Source organism: Lepisosteus oculatus, chromosome 24 (genome assembly GCF_040954835.1).
Source record: "Lepisosteus oculatus isolate fLepOcu1 chromosome 24, fLepOcu1.hap2, whole genome shotgun sequence".
Lineage (NCBI taxonomy): Eukaryota > Metazoa > Chordata > Actinopteri > Semionotiformes > Lepisosteidae > Lepisosteus > Lepisosteus oculatus.
This window is the reverse complement of record NC_090719.1, coordinates 11,908,779-11,925,593: the sequence shown is the minus strand read 5'-3', so window position 1 is coordinate 11,925,593 and position 16,815 is coordinate 11,908,779. Positions and strand designations below refer to the sequence as shown.

Sequence of the window (16,815 nt, the reverse complement as noted above, 5' to 3'; positions counted from 1 at the left end):
TTTCCTCTATTTTCAGCACGGAATTAACCTTTACTTGTTCCTATATTATATTATTACATAGTATATATTTGTATATTTCGCAAGTTTGCATTGATTTTCTCTGAGTGCTGAAGTGTCCTCCCATCTATATTTACATCCCAAATATATGACTACTGTATATTAATTACTGTTTAAAAACAAAAACCCATGTGCTTACGTGTGTATGGCGTCCTGTGTCAGACTTGCATCCTGTCCAGTGTGGACTGCTTCCAGGATACTGCATTTTGTCACAACCTTTACTGGGAATGGATGATACCAATACTCTAATAATAATAATTCCTTGCATGTATATTGCATTTTTCATCCCAAAGGGATTGGTATCCAGGATAGATGAAACTCCCAGCTACTTTAATGTTCAGTCATGCCTTTGTTTCCAGTATGTACAACAGATACAACTGGATTTTGAAAAACTAAGTTACCACAGAAAGTCAGATTAAATTACTATGATTTTAATATTCCATGACTCTCACAATGACAAGGGATTGAAAAGGGATATATGGGATTTCCATAAATAAATATTCAATTTCAGAGGTTATTTGAAGTAAGTGGTCGCCAAACTGTAGCTACACACATTCTAATTCAGATGCACTTAGTCGGGTAAGGAGGAGTAAATCTCTTCAGCCTAGAACAATGGAGACTGAGGGAGATTTGATTCAAGTGAAGATTGTAAGGTTTATGGATAAGGTTCACCTTAGAACTTTATGGGAGTATTTCACACTCACTAGCAAAACAAAGACAAAAGCATGAATTTAGGATGGAGAGTAGGACCCCCCCCCCCCCCCCCCCACACACACACACACACACACACACACACTTTAAAGATGTATTTCAAGCAGACTTCATAGGCAGGTAGTTGAGACCCAAATTCTGGTCACCTTTAGGAAACAGCTGGATTAATTTTTGTTTCAGTTAGCTGCTAAACTACCAAAAAGGCAAGGTGGACTGAAAAGCCATCTGTATGTTCTAGATGTTTACTGTGGTCTACCATGGTAAAAAAGACTAAAGATACTCAATAAAGCAAAGGAAAGTCATGATAGAAGCATGTTGAAGCACTGGGTATGAAAAAGAATGGTACAAAGCACAGGAACAGCACAGTATAAGTAAAAATGCATTGTACATTAACCATGGTAAAATTCTGTAAATGGAACACAACGTTGTTTCCTGTCTTCTCTTTTCAGCGGGGGATAAACCTTTTCTTGTCCCTTTGCAGCCTACGCAGGCTGGCGCAGCTACAGTACCTCCTTGAAATTCCATAAATGTCAGTTCCATTACTTTTTCTGCTTACAGTATTTTAGTTTGCCTAAACAAAACTGTACTGGGGAAAAAGGCTGCAAGTACAACAGTGCAAGAGCTTGAATTTAAGGAACCACAAGGTGTCACTGCTCTGTCTAGGTATCAAAATGGAAACTAGGGAACACTCACAATTTGGAAGGTGGAAAATAGTTACCCTCCCATCATTAACTTGCAATGACTTGTGGGACACTTTCAAAAGGATCCTATTCAGAAAGAGATAACTCTAGTCCCTAAAGTCTACCTCTGATGCTGATTGAGATAACTTTGTGATTAAGAAGTCTGGTCTCCCGTATTTTATCACATCTTAATCAGTGATTAATCTGGATTTCCCCTTCCTGTGCTACTGCCACAGCAAATTGAAATGTTTAGAAATATAATCATGTTTCACAATAAATATTGATAATATGAATATAATTTTGCCATTCCTTGTTATCTATGGGAAAAATCAATTATTATTGACTCTGTTTTCCTGATGAGTGACTAACATTACATACTGTAGGCAGAAGAAATTGCAAGGAACAGTCAAATTTCAATACAAGGCAATATATATGATGTGGACGGAGCGATAATACACTTTAAATACTACAATTAAAATAGCAAAAGCTGCGACCAATTACCACTATGGTGACGATGTACAGTAAATTAGAAGCTATAAATGTGGCTTAGTCAGGCATGAGAGAAAACAGGCTTGAGCAGCTACAGTATAGACAATCACAGCAAGACCAGAAAAGCTAGGAAGTCACAGGTAATGTCTGAGCAGCTGTGCCGAAATATAATTAGGACAGGAGCAGTCCTGATTTCCAACTACAGATTAATAATAATAATAATAATAATAATAATAATAATAATAATAATAATAATAATTACTTACACTTATTTAAGCATAACACTTATAAAGCGTAAGCCTTCTCACACCTGAAGAAGGCTCCACGGCCGAAACGTTGTGTTTTCTTTTTTTCCAGCATGGAATAAACCTATTACTTGTTCCTTTGCAGCCTACGCTTGCTGACGCAGCTCCCCACCTGAACTACTTATTTCTATTTAACTGCACTGAATTACGGTGTAGGTATAGGCCACAACTTAGCCGAAACAATTTGTCAAATGAAAAGCTACCAGGTACAACCCTGGGCTTGAAGAATGCTTAAAATATTTAGCTTAAAACATTCTTTAGTGTTAAACAGAGAACACTGTCAAGGAACTTGGTTCATCTGTTTAAAATCCACAAGGGACATTTATCTTAACCAAGTCCACTCATTTGAACAGTAAAAGACAAACCAGAGGACACAACCGGAACGTTAAGGAAAATGCAGGGATTGTAGCATTTTGAATTTGAGACCAACATAATTTTCATGCAAAGGGTGGCAGGTATTTGTAATGTTCTTCTGCATAAGTACAATCATGAAAAGCATGAAAGATCATGACATTTATGAGGTTGAAGAGAATTATACTGTTTAGCCCAAGGAGGATTAAAATGTCTTCCTGCTATAGACATAACTACTAAGCCAAGAGTTTAACTTTACTCCACCTATCTCTTATAGAATATATCTTATAGAATATCAACTCTGTGCTTATGCATGTGATGCTCTTCAACAGTTATGTATGTTCAGAGAACAAATCTTAAAACCATAAAATTGTAATTACAACAACAACTACAATATTACTAATAATAATGATAACTGGGTTATATTGGTGTGTTATACAATGCTATCCCTGCTTCCCTTGATCAGTATTTAACACTTCATTATCATGTATTTTGCTCATCCCATGTGAAATAAGCCACAAATCAGTTTGTATCATCTCTGAGCTTAGTTTAAAAGTATACCACCCGTTTTGCATTTGATATATTTATATTAAAAATGTAAATCAAAGGGAACTGGAATACTATTTTTATATATCAGGGCTAGAAAGACTCAAGATTGATGAACGCATGTCTAACCACAATTTAGGTAAATTGTACATTGCAACTTGTAAAACCTCCAATACACTGTACATCACAGAATTGACAAAATGTTTTCCAACTATGCACAGTGCCATATTGCCCTCAATGCCTGCGATTTGGAACAAGGCAACAGAACTTCCAGTGACTTGAAGTGACCCTACTGCATTATAAAGACTTGTGAATTCATCTTTTTTAATCCAATGGATATAGACTCTCAACTTTAAGACAGTTTTGCCGATAAATTGAACTTACTTGTTAACTGTGCAGGCATTCATAATAGTGACTAGTGAGCAGGAAGGGCTGCATCACGTCACAAACCATAATATCACAATAGTCATTACAGTGACTAGTGAGCAGGAAGGGTCGCATCATGTCACAACTTGCGAGAACTCTTACCCACTCTGAGGCCAGGGGTTTTGGACAACAAAACTACTTACAGTACATTCACAAGGTTAACGATTTTGTACTTAATTTGACATTTGTACGCATTTTCTATATCGTTGGTGAATTATTTTGTTATTGAGATTTAATAAATTGGGTCTGTAGTTCCCCTTTAATTCAGTGAGTATTGAATTGATTTTTTTAAGACTCCTGCTCTCTGCAGATGTCCAGCTGCTCAACCCAGGGTGTAGGGCTAGTCTTCAGATCTTTCTATAGTAACGGCAGTCAGACTAAGCCTTAATTTAAACGTTCTCACAATGCAAAATTGCAAATGTTTCTTTTCGTAATATTTTTTGTTTGGATATTATTTAAGTACCTAAAAGTAAGTGCTACCTCCCAGTTGTACCAGAATGTCATTTGTTGGTTGGTCATTTACTGTATTGCAATCTATTAAGACGTCATTTAAAAAATAAATCCTTCAATGAGAGGGAAAGACAATTACACGATGTTATTTTTTCTTTCCCTTAAAACCGCATCAAGAAAAGGAGTCCGCGCTATGATGGACAGAATCTCGGAGGGAAATTTCCAGCTCTGGTCTCCCAAGATCACAAGAGGCCCTCCCGCTGGCTTCGCAGCTTTGCAACAAGATTAAATGAAACTCAAACTCTCAGATAATACTAACTGCGTTTAAATTGATAATTTGTTTTAATTGCTCCCAGAAGTGCTTCAGCTATTCTAACAGATGAGGGGTGATTTAAGCGGACCCGCAGCAAATTGAAACAAATTTCATTGATGGGAGAGCAGACCGCCTCAGCTGCGCTGCGCTGCACTGAACTAAAGACGAAATCTTTGCACACTCGTCTTCAAACTCGTTCTGCAGCAGCAAGAGAGGGGGGGGATAGGTTATTCCCTAACGCACATGGTGAGAGAAACCTATTTCTCCCACGCATCCGAAATTGAACCAGAATTTCTCGTCTTTCAATTTCAATTTTTCATTTTTAACGTCGCGAGAAGTTTTAAAATTTACAAACTAGAATTTGTTGGCCAACCATAAAGTTGCACGGCTAATCTTTTTCCTCTAGAGAGGTAAATATGTCGGAGGAATTCGTTGCTCCGGTGGCATTGCATTACTCTTCTGTGAACTGCAGGAAGGTTCTGTCACCGCTCTTATCTGAACTGGTAACTAATGACGTGGGTAGTCAATAAGATTACGAATAATTAATACTTCCTCATTTACCAACACGATGCACTGGGGCGCAGCGAGGAATCTTTAGAAATCGAAATGACAGTTTAAAACGCGCGTTTGAAGAACCTCAAAATTAGTTCTGAAACACTTTTCTTCTTGCGTTCTGTTACTTCTAGTTTCTTTCTGAAAATAGTTGTATTTTTTTCTGTCTGTGCAAACGGATGTTGTACAGTACATTATACTAGGATGCTGACCAACTAACCTCAACGAGCCTCTGATGTGTGACCTAAGTGGAGAAAGTGCAGTACTAACTGCATAAAATCTGAAATGGTTTTGTTGTAACGGGCGTAAGGGACATCTCCCATGGTGCATACCAATTCAATCATTACAGGAAAAAAAATACAGTAATTATTAAAGTCACAATAAAGTAGCTTTGCCGAATTCGGATCATCATACTGTACGTCTTTATGGTAATACTTGTTGCACCTTAGGAGCAATCGAGACATTTACTCTCCAGTTTCATTACAGGAATGAAATGTATTTATTAACAGTTACAGTTATAGTCCCTGGCAATATAAGTTAACTAATTACAAATAAATATGCACTGTTTCAGACTCACGGGGCTACAATTAAGGAAATGTGTTTTTTACTGCTTTTAGACTACTTATTTTAAAATGTATTTTAATTTGATTAGATTTTAAGAATCAAAGAATTGTTTTTGCTTGTTGTACTGTAATACAAGTTATGTTTTAAAAGTACTTGAAGGAAATGTGCAATTAAAATACTAAAATGTTTTAGACTAACTTGCAAGCACTTGGGCTGTTTTTGGTCTTGAAATGGATCACCTCTGCCTCAGTTTTTGGCAGAGGTGAATGACATAACTGACAGGATGGGTTTAACTTGGTGCTTCTAAAGAATGTCCTTGGTTTTTTCTCTTTTCATTAACTACAGCTTCCGTGGATTACAAGGTCTGAACAGCTAGTCAGCAATATTGACTTCTGATAGAGTCGGCTTGAATTAGAAAGAGTTGGGCATCAAGAATCGACAAAAACAACTTGTATTATGTAATTGCAGAATAAGATGCTGTCTGCAAGTGATCAGACACACTCTGCATTCTTGAATTATCTCTGATTTTGACCAATAAAAATCTCGAATACCCTCATCTATGACATTAAAGTTGGATTTTCAAGATCGTAGACATTTCTAAATGTTTATATGATGCCTTCAATAACAAAAGCATAAATGGAGAGAGCCAGTGCTTTTGGTTTGGCTTCTGCGGTCTTGGAGGTCTGCAAACAAAAAATGTTAACACCTTTGCCCCTGCTCTGTGGAGAATTTCACTGTGAGGTATTTTAAGATAGCTGATATTTTTTGTGATCGTCAGCTGATGTTTTACTGAGCTGATCAATAATTTTACCTGTGTTTTTCCTTTTTCAGCTTATGCCAAAAACTTTATTGGTTATGCCCAGCTTCTGTGCACGGTTTTTGAATGCGTTTTATCATTCTTCTTCCAACTTGGAAATTGCAAGCGTTTCTCCAATGTAAGGCTCTTTTGCTTCTGGTCAATGTGAGGACAAGGTGGGTTGTCTCAGTTCTTTCAAAGTAGAGATTCGAGGATATTAATTTGTTTGATTGATTAACCGAAAAGGGTACAAATGAACCGAGGTCATTAAATAACTGAACAGCAGGAGTCGTCGCCGGCAGATCTGGATTTCAGTTGTTCGGGGTGAGTATTGTCAGTGATGGTAAAATCTGGGCCATCTGCAAAAGTATAAAACATAATTAGGTGGATGATTTATTTTCAGGCCCCAACTGAGGCTGCTGTCCTGGATGACACAGAGGCTTGTCCTTCCTCAGTTTCTAGTACAGGGTGGGAGGCCCACTCAGCTCCAGGTGTTACTTTCCATTTGAGCTTCTATTCAAAACTGAACCCTTGACTGAATGGCCGCTTTCTTGGTTGGAATGTTTACATTTTATTTGAGAGATGAAATGCAATGATTTAAAAGGCCACATCCAATGTTTAAGAGCCGAAAATGATCAAAATGATCCTATTATCAACTCAATTAAGGGATTCAATTTTTGCAGCTGTGTACGCCTTCAGGACCAAGCCACATTCTGCAGATGTCTATTACTGTATGTTCTGCAAAGTGAGGCACCAAGAGGCTGGTCGTCCTGTCAGTTTAAATCTAGATTTGCCAGTGATGAGCCCTGCTGTTTAGTTCATGGCGAGAGAGCTCGTTTCAGATGTCCAGGCTGTGTTGGCGTTTTATGGGCTGTGGCAGGTTGAGTCGATGGAAGATTCGGTAGGGACAACACAAGGATTACAACAAAACACCAAGGGGCACTGCACTTAAATACCACTGTGGTGTTTCATGAGAGAATTTGGCCTTGGATGACAAATGGCTGTGGGATTAGCTGCAGGTGCCTAACCAAGCAAAAGGTATCGTATGATTAAAGGAAAGAGATGAAATGGCTCCACGCCACAGAATACAAAGCACAGATTAGGGATGGCTGGTGTCCATACCCTGGATCGAATGATGGAGGGTAACCTTGTCTATGGAAAAAAGATTGTCCAGATGCTAGACCTGGATGGTGAAGAGAGGTGTAGTGAAAGAAAGGAGCTGCTAGGGTTGTTCCGAAAGGGTGTGGAACCCAGGGCCTGGGACAAAGGAACTTGTGTGGGACCCCCTTAAAAATGAAGACCGGTGATGAACTTCAAGGGTAACATTGTAGTGGGGCCAGCAGGGGGCTCACCTTGCAGTCTATGTGGGTCCTAATGCCCCAGTATAGTGAAAGGAACACTATACTGTAAAAAGGTGCCGTCCATCAGATGAGATGAAAAAACCGTCCTGACTCTCTGTGGTCATTAAAAATCCCAGGGCGTTTCTCGAAAAGGGTAAGGGTGTCTCCCTGGTGTCCTGGCCAAATTTCCTATTGGCCCTTACCAATCATGGCCTCCTTACAATCCCCATCTATGAATTGGCTTCATCACTCTGTTTTTCTCCCCACTAATAGCTGATGTGTGCTGAACACTCTGGCGCACTATGGCTGCTGTCGCATCATCCAGGTAGGGCTGCATGTTGGTGGTGGTGGAGGGGATCCTCATGACCTGTAAAGCACTGTGAGTGAAGTGTCCAGAAAAAGCTCTATACATGTGTAAGCTATTCTTATTATTGAAGCTCTTATGTTCAACTTTACATCTACTGTATGGTTGTATGCCCTTTCCTATACTATATTATAGACTACAAGACTATAATACACCACTATCTGTACAAATTACAGTATAATATACAGTAGCTAAAACCAACTTGCAATTTTTGGTATCTGCCTCATCACCACAAACTCTGCTCAGGGTTCGGGTAACTCAGGGTCCAAGTGATATTGTTCTCGAAGGACAGGGTGGCTGCACAGGTTTGTGGTGTACTGCTGGTTGTTTCTGAAGTGATGAGTTCTCAGAAGAGAACTCGATCCATGTCATGAGCTCATCGGTGCATTATCCAAATCTAAGTAGTGTCCTTTAATGTAATTTTCATTAAATTCACAAGGTTTTGTCTTATTGAAGAGAAATAGTCAATCAAGAAAGTTCATGTAGTATGTCTAATATTTGCTGAGTTATACTTCGCTAGGTATTGCACAGCTGCTAGTGCTGCTGCTTATTTCCCAAAGTGTGCATTCATATTGTGTTCATTGCAGAGAAAAGTTGTTATATATTTATTCGTCCATTCAGTTGAGTTTAAGGTGTGCTCATTGGAAACTTCATGAGACTGCAGTCATTCAAATCAATGCTTCTACAGTAAGTCGTTTCAGCCTTTTTTTTACTGATTCGATTGTTGCTTTTGAGCTGTGCAGCAAAAACAAAATCGCTATCATGGATAAAGTCACAAACCACTTTCAACCCTTTCTTCGTTAGTTATTCTGCTACTCTGAATGGTATTGGTTGTTATGGTTCATTGAAATAGAGTGTAGTCGCAGACATATTTTTGTAGCTTTTTGTTCCACTAAAATATGTATTGTCATTATTGGCTGGATGGGAGATATGTCTTTTTCTGTCTCCTCTCTGCTCTTGAACTGTACTTCACTACTTGCTATTCAATTCTGATCCAACGGAGTATGTCCTGCAATTAGTCCGCCCATAGGAATGAGTAAGGTGTGTCCAGATCTGGTACTATTGGAAGGACACATGAGCTAGGATGGAGAGACCCTTTCCTTCTGGTTCTGAACGTGACAAGTACGTTGAGGATGATAGGCCAAGACACACAGACTCCCAGTATAAAGAAGGTATGATTAACCAGGACATGCAACCTCCAAGTATAATGGTGTGATAGGGCCATTGAAGTAATTCAAAGACGCACAACAAACAAACAACACAGACATTTCAGGACATGCCAGGAACCAGGTCGAATGCAGTGTCTTGCCCATGCATTGACAAGCTGTGACCTTGCTATGATGCATATAGAATAAGGGTCTTCTGGACCTCAAGCCAGCCACTTAAAGTCATATGTTAGCTTTCTGTGCAGAAACTCTAAATAACCTGCTTCATGGTATTGGGTTGGGCGACTGGACAGCACATGGTTGAGTCCATCTTTGTCATTCTATAGACTTTAAAGTAAAATCAACTCTGCCGCGTTTGTGCTGTTGTGACACAATAATGTGCAACAATTTTAGGATTTGGCAGTGTTACGAAGATACTTATGACTTTCCCTGGACTCGCGTAACAAGCATTCAAATAAAGATTTAGATTTAAATACAGTAGACACAATTTTGAAGTACTTGGCTATTTTTTCTTAAATTCGGAAATTTACATGCGAATAGGGAGAATGGCAGAGAAAAGAGTCTCTTGTATAATGTGTCCTGTGGCGTTCTTCAGTGCCTTATCTGCAGGTGCAGTTATTGATCTGGAAAGAGCCGATTTTCCAATGGCCCAGTCAAATCTCTATTCTCTGAGATGTATTCCTGCTGGAACAAACTCTTTTTCTTCTCAACTAATAATACCGGGGAACAAAACAGTCCTAATATTTTGTATGACTGATTTGGATAATCTAGAAAGGCTCAATGAAGTCCATCCATCTGTTTTCTAACTGCTTGTTCCAGTTCAGGGGTGCTGGGGAGCCAGAGCCTATCCTGGCAAGCAACAGGTGTACACCCTGGAAGCGATATTAATCCCATTTCACAGGGCGCACACACACACACACTAGTGCCAATTATCCCAGAAGTCGATTAACCTACCAGTATGTCTTTGGACTGGAAACTGGAGTACCCAAAGAGAAACCCTTGTGAACATGCCATTAGCCATTAGCCTTTGTACTTGCAGTGCTCTGTGGACAGCCAGTGTACGGAACATTTCAGTTCTCAGTGGCTGCTCCTTAAATAAGCTGAACTCCGGGCTCTGAGGTTGCTCCTGGGGTTGTAGCAGGACAGGGTTAGCCAAATGTCGAGCATAATCTATCTCCTGTAAATAATGCTCGTCAGTAATGCTAATGCTAAATTTTGTCCACATCTAAAACCTGGGTTAAATAATAACGTTGAGCTGGTTAAAATTGATGGATATGGATTAGTAAAAGATTTTTTCATATTTCTTAAAAAAGAGACATTATAGAAACCTATATATATATAGCTTTATAAATCGTAACTGCAACACACTGAAGTTGCTGACCAGATACACACAGGCAATGTTACCTGATTAAGTGGTACTTGATGGGCAAAGATGTAGTTAACTGAGGCTTTAACCTGTCCCTCGAAGTCAGTACCTTGGCGATACATACTGTATTTGTGTAATATATATCCACCTAGTAACATTAACTAAAAGTTAGGACCTCGGTTTTACATCACATCCATCACTATACTGGGGCCATTAAGACCCACACAGTCCTATTATTATTATTTTATATATTAACATTTATTTATTTAAAAATATGTATTAACATATTATTATGAACAACAACAAAAAATACAGTGAGAGGAGAAATCAGATGGGGGGGTATGGAATAAAATAGGAAAGCAATTAAATAAAAGCCCTTCTAAAAAAGGTTTGGAGTCCAGATTTCAAAGAGCAACTCCTGCTTCCTCCTTTCTGTTGGCTTGTTATCCATCTCGTACAGCTGGAATCGGAGACCTACAGTCTGGAATCGGTGCCACCAGCAACTGGGAGACTGACCACCTCCCACTGCTTCGTGAAAGACACAGCAGCTCAGACTCGAGCAGTTGGAAACCCTGTGTTCCTGTCATCCCTGTCATTTCTGTATTAAATTGCACTGCTGTTGGTTGGCCTAAGCTGCACTTTTCAATTCATCACGGTGTTGCGACGATCTCAGCACCTCGCCTTGTTCCACCTGTTGCAGTATTGAATTGGCTGCATTTGTTTCTACGACTCTGAGCTGCACGCTGGTTCTCTGCATTTTCTATGGCTCTGTGGTCTTGAATACAGGTGGTCTTGAACAGAGGCAGCAGCTAAAGGTGTAGTAATAGATGGGGAAAAAAGGGTTTAAACGTCTCATTTTCTGCGTGGCCACTCGCCAAGCATGAACCCCAGAGAGCAGGATATCGGCTGCTCACAACTGAACCCACTTTCTTTGACTCCTCAGTACTGATTTTATAGCAGGAAATAAGAGACACATGTTGGATTTCTGGGGTTTAAAAACCCTTTTAAAGTTTGAAAATAGTTTACTCCATAAAATAGTATTAATGGCTTTAGATTTAACTTACTGCAACCATGCTTGACAGCAGCACAATTCTTGTAGAGGATAATGGGAAGAAAACAGAATGTCAGTATTGCAGGTAATGTAGGTAAGGGGGACTGTATCTGGAGACTCCTCCAAAACAATACATGCTATTCAAAACAATTCGCAAACATAGCGTCATAGTTATAATCAAAGCTGTTTTCTCACATGGCGTGAATAAGCAAGTTTATTTGTTTTAAGTGAAGGCGTTTCCTTGAAGAGGTGTTCTGGTAAGTATGCGGTTTCTTTGCCAATAAATAAAAATGCCATCGCGAAGGGTTAAGCCCCCGTGGCTCTTCACGGAACAGGTGTTTAATCGACTGTGTTGCGAAGAGGCGCAACAGATACATTTTATCCTTAACTACAGAGGGAGTTCAAGACGCTTAATTTTAACACGCGTGTAATTCAGGAACTGTTGTTGTGAGGGAGGTCGGGAGGAGAGAAAGGGGCGCTTATTCTTAACTCCTCGACACTCCCACTCGGCGATACAGGTGAGACGACGCCGACCCCCCTCGGGAAACCTGTCTTTATAACGTTTGACGCGATACGAGCAGTTTTATTTGTATTTTATTTTTCCCCCCCAAAAAATAAACTGTCCGGTTTTATCCGTCAAGTCCATCGCGGTCTTCACCTCCGCTGTCGAACTCCTCGACCGAATAGAAACACGGCCTCCCCGCCGGTTAACGCCACACGAAAATGACACGCTTTCGGCGTTGGGATGCATGAGTAGGCGATACTTCCCCGGCTCCTTCCTTCCCCCCTCCTCCTCCTCCTCCCTCTCCCAGCTCCTGTGCAACGTTATGGTCGTTCAGCCTTTTGTCTGGCTCGCCTTGTGCTATTTGATCTGAATAGTGGTGGAGCTGTGCGAGTTGCCCTTGTGTGATGGCGGACTACTGTCTGCACAGGACCCTCCGCAACACGCCGCCGCCGCCCGCCCGCACGCCGCCGCGCAGCGCCCAGCCCGGGGCGCCCAGCCCAGCCGCCCTCCGCCAGCGCGCCCGGATACAGCCGGCACCCTCCCGCACCCTCGCCTGGGCACCAGGACAGCCAGCGGGCATCACCCCCCGGTCCGGGTGTCCTTAGCAAGCGCTCTTCTTCGCTGGTTCCCGTCGGCGAGATTGATCGCGATCCAAAACAACAGTAGCCGCATGCAACTGCATCCTTTGGGGAGGTAACTAGCTCAGCGCATCTAATGTACTTCCATGTTTTTTTTGGGGGGGGGGAGTTGAAATTTAAGAATTGGGGAAAATGAATTTGCAAGGGCCTCGTTGCTAAATTTGTATCCGTGCGTTTGTAGCTTGTGCGTTTTTTTTTAAAAAGTCGATCTTTTATTTGACTTTTTTTTTAATTCCCGTTTTAAATTTTTTTTTTTTCCCCGAGCGTGGAATCAACTTTTGAATGAGACTCCGGTCTGCCGGCATTATTTAAATTCTGTTTTTTTTTTTAATTTAAAAAATAAATAAATTTTGTTTTGCAACTTGTCAAAGATGTTAGAAGATGCGGAAAAAAACAACAACAAATATTGTGTGCAGAATGTGAAGGGCACACAGCAGCCCGAGAAAACAAAACAGCTACGCAGCCATATTCAGATTTTGTTTCATTTTTTTTCCAAAGCAATTATTATTTCTTTTAAAATAACTAACAACTATTTGATGGCGACAAACGTTATATTTAGTTTGGACTTATTACTTCATATTGGTTTTGATGCACTAAAAACTTACGGGTTTTCTTTTTAAACAAATTATGAGGATAGTGAGGTTTGTTTTTATTTCGTAAAAAAGGTAATTTCTTTTATTAAATTGGCGCCACCTGTCGGCAGATATTCGATAAAATAAGAAATTGGAAATAATTTCATGAATTGTTTTTTCACTCACACAATTTGAAAACAGTAATGCAAAAAATATTTAAGCTTTTTGACAAGTTTTCTAATTTTGCTTTTTCAGACGGTGGACGAACGGCAAGTGTCTTAAACGGCCTTAATTGGGGTTTGATTTGAAAAACAAAATCGAATTCATTTTTAACAGTAATTTTCAAATTTAAACAAATATTAATTTTGTAGGGATGAACACTTCGGGCCAAAAATGTAGCTTTCTGCATTGCTCTGATTCTTTTACTTTTTTTAAATTTAATGAGAACATTTCAAATTTCAAAGAGGCAATAGTGAGGTTATGTTTTATATTTAATTCAGGATTAATACATTAACCCTTTCGGTGCGGAAAACGACTGCAATTACGCTTTTGCGTTTATGTGATTTAGGCTTATGTATTTATTAATTTGCATTGTAAGAAAAACATTTTTAAGCCAAACTTGCGATTGAGAATGGATAATGTTCAATAACTCAAGAACACGAATCTGTAAACTAGTATAAATCTGGACTGGGCTATGATTTATATCATTAAAAACAAAATTCAAAATATTGTAAAAACTCTGAACAGGTAGTTTATGACGTGAAGAAGATATTTGCATACAGAACTTAACGTTGTACATTTCTGTTAAAATTTAGTTTTCGTTTTTTGGGGGTAATAACCTTTAAAACAGTAATGAAAGATTACAAATCCTATAAGTATGTAAAACATCACATAGTTTTGCGTAAAAAATGTATTTTAAAATATTTAGAATATTCAAAACCCATACCATCTAGCTTTTTTAACCAGATGGAGGGCTGTAAGAATAATGTAACAGTTTCTTGAAAGAACATGCCCTAATTGATGGGCTTAATTTTGAATTCTACCAATAAAGAAGAACATTGTTTTTCTAAAACTGACCACTAATTGCATCGCTAGTAATTAGCTGGGCACCTAGCTTTGTTGCAGTACTGTTAGAAAGTCTGTACCGTTAAATCTGAAAATATTCTACTGTTTTATGCGTTTATTATTTCAGTTTGGGGAAAGCCTTTTGAATTAATGCTGTTAAAGAGGCGTACAGTGAAGTCATTGCAATTTTTATCCCCTCGGCCAGTCCAAATTAGAAAACCAGCAGTTCACGGCACGATTTTGTTCTGTTGACTGAAGTTTTCTTGAGAGTAGAAAACTTGAGAGCTGGTTTGTAGTTTTGATACGGTTTTGCAGACTCTTAACTATCTAGGTAGGTTGCTGTTTTTGAGATCCGTCGGGCATTTTTGGGGGATTGCTTGTCCTGTTCAAAGACGATAAAAAATGTGACTAATTACAGAAGAAAATTTCCTTCTGTGGTTGCTGTACCTGGGTTGCTATGTGGGTCTGCCCTTGTTACCATGGTTTTCCTCTGGGTGCTCTGGTTTTGTCCCACGATTCAAAGGCATGTTGGTAGGCTAATTGGCTTCTGGGAAAGCTGGCCCAGTGAGTGTGAGTGTATGTCAGTGTGTGCCCTGTCTGTGAGTGTCAGGGTGTCCCACCCGGGGTGTACCCTGCCTTGCACCCATTGCTTGCTGGGATAGGTTTTGGCTCCCCTGCGACCCTGAATTGGTAGAAGCCGTTAGAAAATGAGTGGATGGACTTTTTCATCTGCACCGCAGTTTGAAAGCCACAGATATTGACTCTGAGTAGCCGCGATTGTTGTTTTTGTTTCTTTAGTTCTGAACTTTCAACGTTGGCAGTGTTTTAGTAGGAGGGGCAAAAATTAATCTCACACAGCTGCACAGATGACCCAGGTTCGAGTGCGATGAGCCTTGGAGCAGAATGTAGCCTCCCCGCCCACCCCCCATGAAGAGTGGTGATTTAAACGTATTTGAAATGGTGTCTGTTTTGGTTCACGGGGTTAATTAATGGGACATTTGTGGTTGTTTCCCTAATGTCTGTACAATTTAATGAGAGACGCTTGGTGTGCTTAAAAGACTGGTTGACAACTTTTTAAGAGTACACATCAGATTGCAGTCATTGCTAGAATTTGTCATGGCGGTGAAAGATTTATTTTCTTCAACTTCCCCTGTAACAAAAAAGAAGAAGGAAAGACAAATTGATCAGCAGTAGTTCGTTCCTCAGGGCTTCGATAACGAACTTCAAAGGTCTGTTTATTAAAGGAACAGGTCTGACCCAGGCTTTCCCCTGTAGGTGGATCAGTGTTTTTAAGGCAGCCCACTCATATTGCCTTATGTGGTGGAAAGCTTAAAGTCAGTGTTCTTTTTCACCTCTTCATCCGCGTTCATTGCTTGCAAAATGTGTCCTGTATCTCTTGAGTTTCGTGAAATGGGGCTAAAGTGTTCGATATTGCAGGAATATGTTCAGGTTTTTACTTTGTTTTTAATCGAGTGTGGCCCATGTGTATCGAGTCCTGAGTTTTCAATGGCTGTGACTTCTGACAGTGTATGCGGTCCATCTCTGCATTCCAGAGCTTCTTCGGATGTTTTTGAGCTAATTTCAAGATGCTGGGGAATGAGCTCACGAGATTGGAGGATATAACTGGAGGGAATGCACTGTTCCACTGCTATTCTATTGTTAATGTCTAGGTTTAATGTGCATGTGATTAGCTGCACACAATTAGCTGAGGTGTGGGGAGCGTTCTGGCGCACTATGGCTGCCGTCGCATCATCCAGGTGGATGCTGCACATTGGTGGTGGTGGAGGGGAGTCCCCATTACCTGTAAAGCGCTTTGAGTGGAGTGTCCAGAAAAGCGCTATATAAGTGTAAGCAATAATTATTATTATTATTATTATTATTATTATTATTATGTGAGCTTTTCAGGTAAAGAAAGGTGACGGACTTTTATGTAAAGTGGTAATGTCTGGCTTCCCTCCCGACAAAGAGTGGAAGCCTCAAATGGGGATGATGATTTCCTTTGTGTTTAGATTTGAAATTACTCTGTTCTGTGTCTTCAGCACTTTAAACTGCTGTCAGTAGAGAGGCTCAGTGTATTTGGCCAGAATAATACCCTCAGCGCTCAAGGCCATGAAGAGAGCTACATGCTTTGAAACTTGAGGTGCATCAGATTTTTGGTTGTTGGCAAAGAAGGGTGCCCTTATCAAGTAGTTCTTGTAGATTATTATTTAGGCTAATGTAAGATTGCGCACATATGACTGCATTCGCTTAAAAATGAAAGACTGTTAGGCTGCCACCTAAAGCATTTTAAAATGTATTTTTAAGGCTTCTGTAGGCAGTTGGGTGTGTTTTGTTGGAACTGGACTGGGCAAAGTTTTGTTAACGACAGTAAAAAAGCTTTCAAATTTCTCCTGTAACATAAAATTAAAAACAAAATACAGCCTCAGGACGTAAAATGTCTCACATACACGGCAGCAATAATGCTTCCTCACCTGACAGCAGTCTTCCATTGCCCTAGCCGAATATCTA

At 39.9% G+C, this 16,815-nt stretch overlaps 1 protein-coding gene across 2 annotated transcripts in view; it reads left to right on the top strand.

Annotated features, from left to right (window-relative positions):
• Nucleotides 1–12,161: 12,161 nt before the first annotated feature.
• znf618 (zinc finger protein 618) overlaps nucleotides 12,162–16,815 on the top strand; it is a 65,683-nt gene continuing 61,029 nt past the window's right edge. For both annotated transcript variants that reach the window (XM_015367162.2, XM_015367161.2), the window contains exon 1: nucleotides 12,162–12,725. The gene's annotated coding sequence lies outside the window, so the exon portion shown is untranslated. The remainder of the gene's footprint in view (nucleotides 12,726–16,815) is intronic.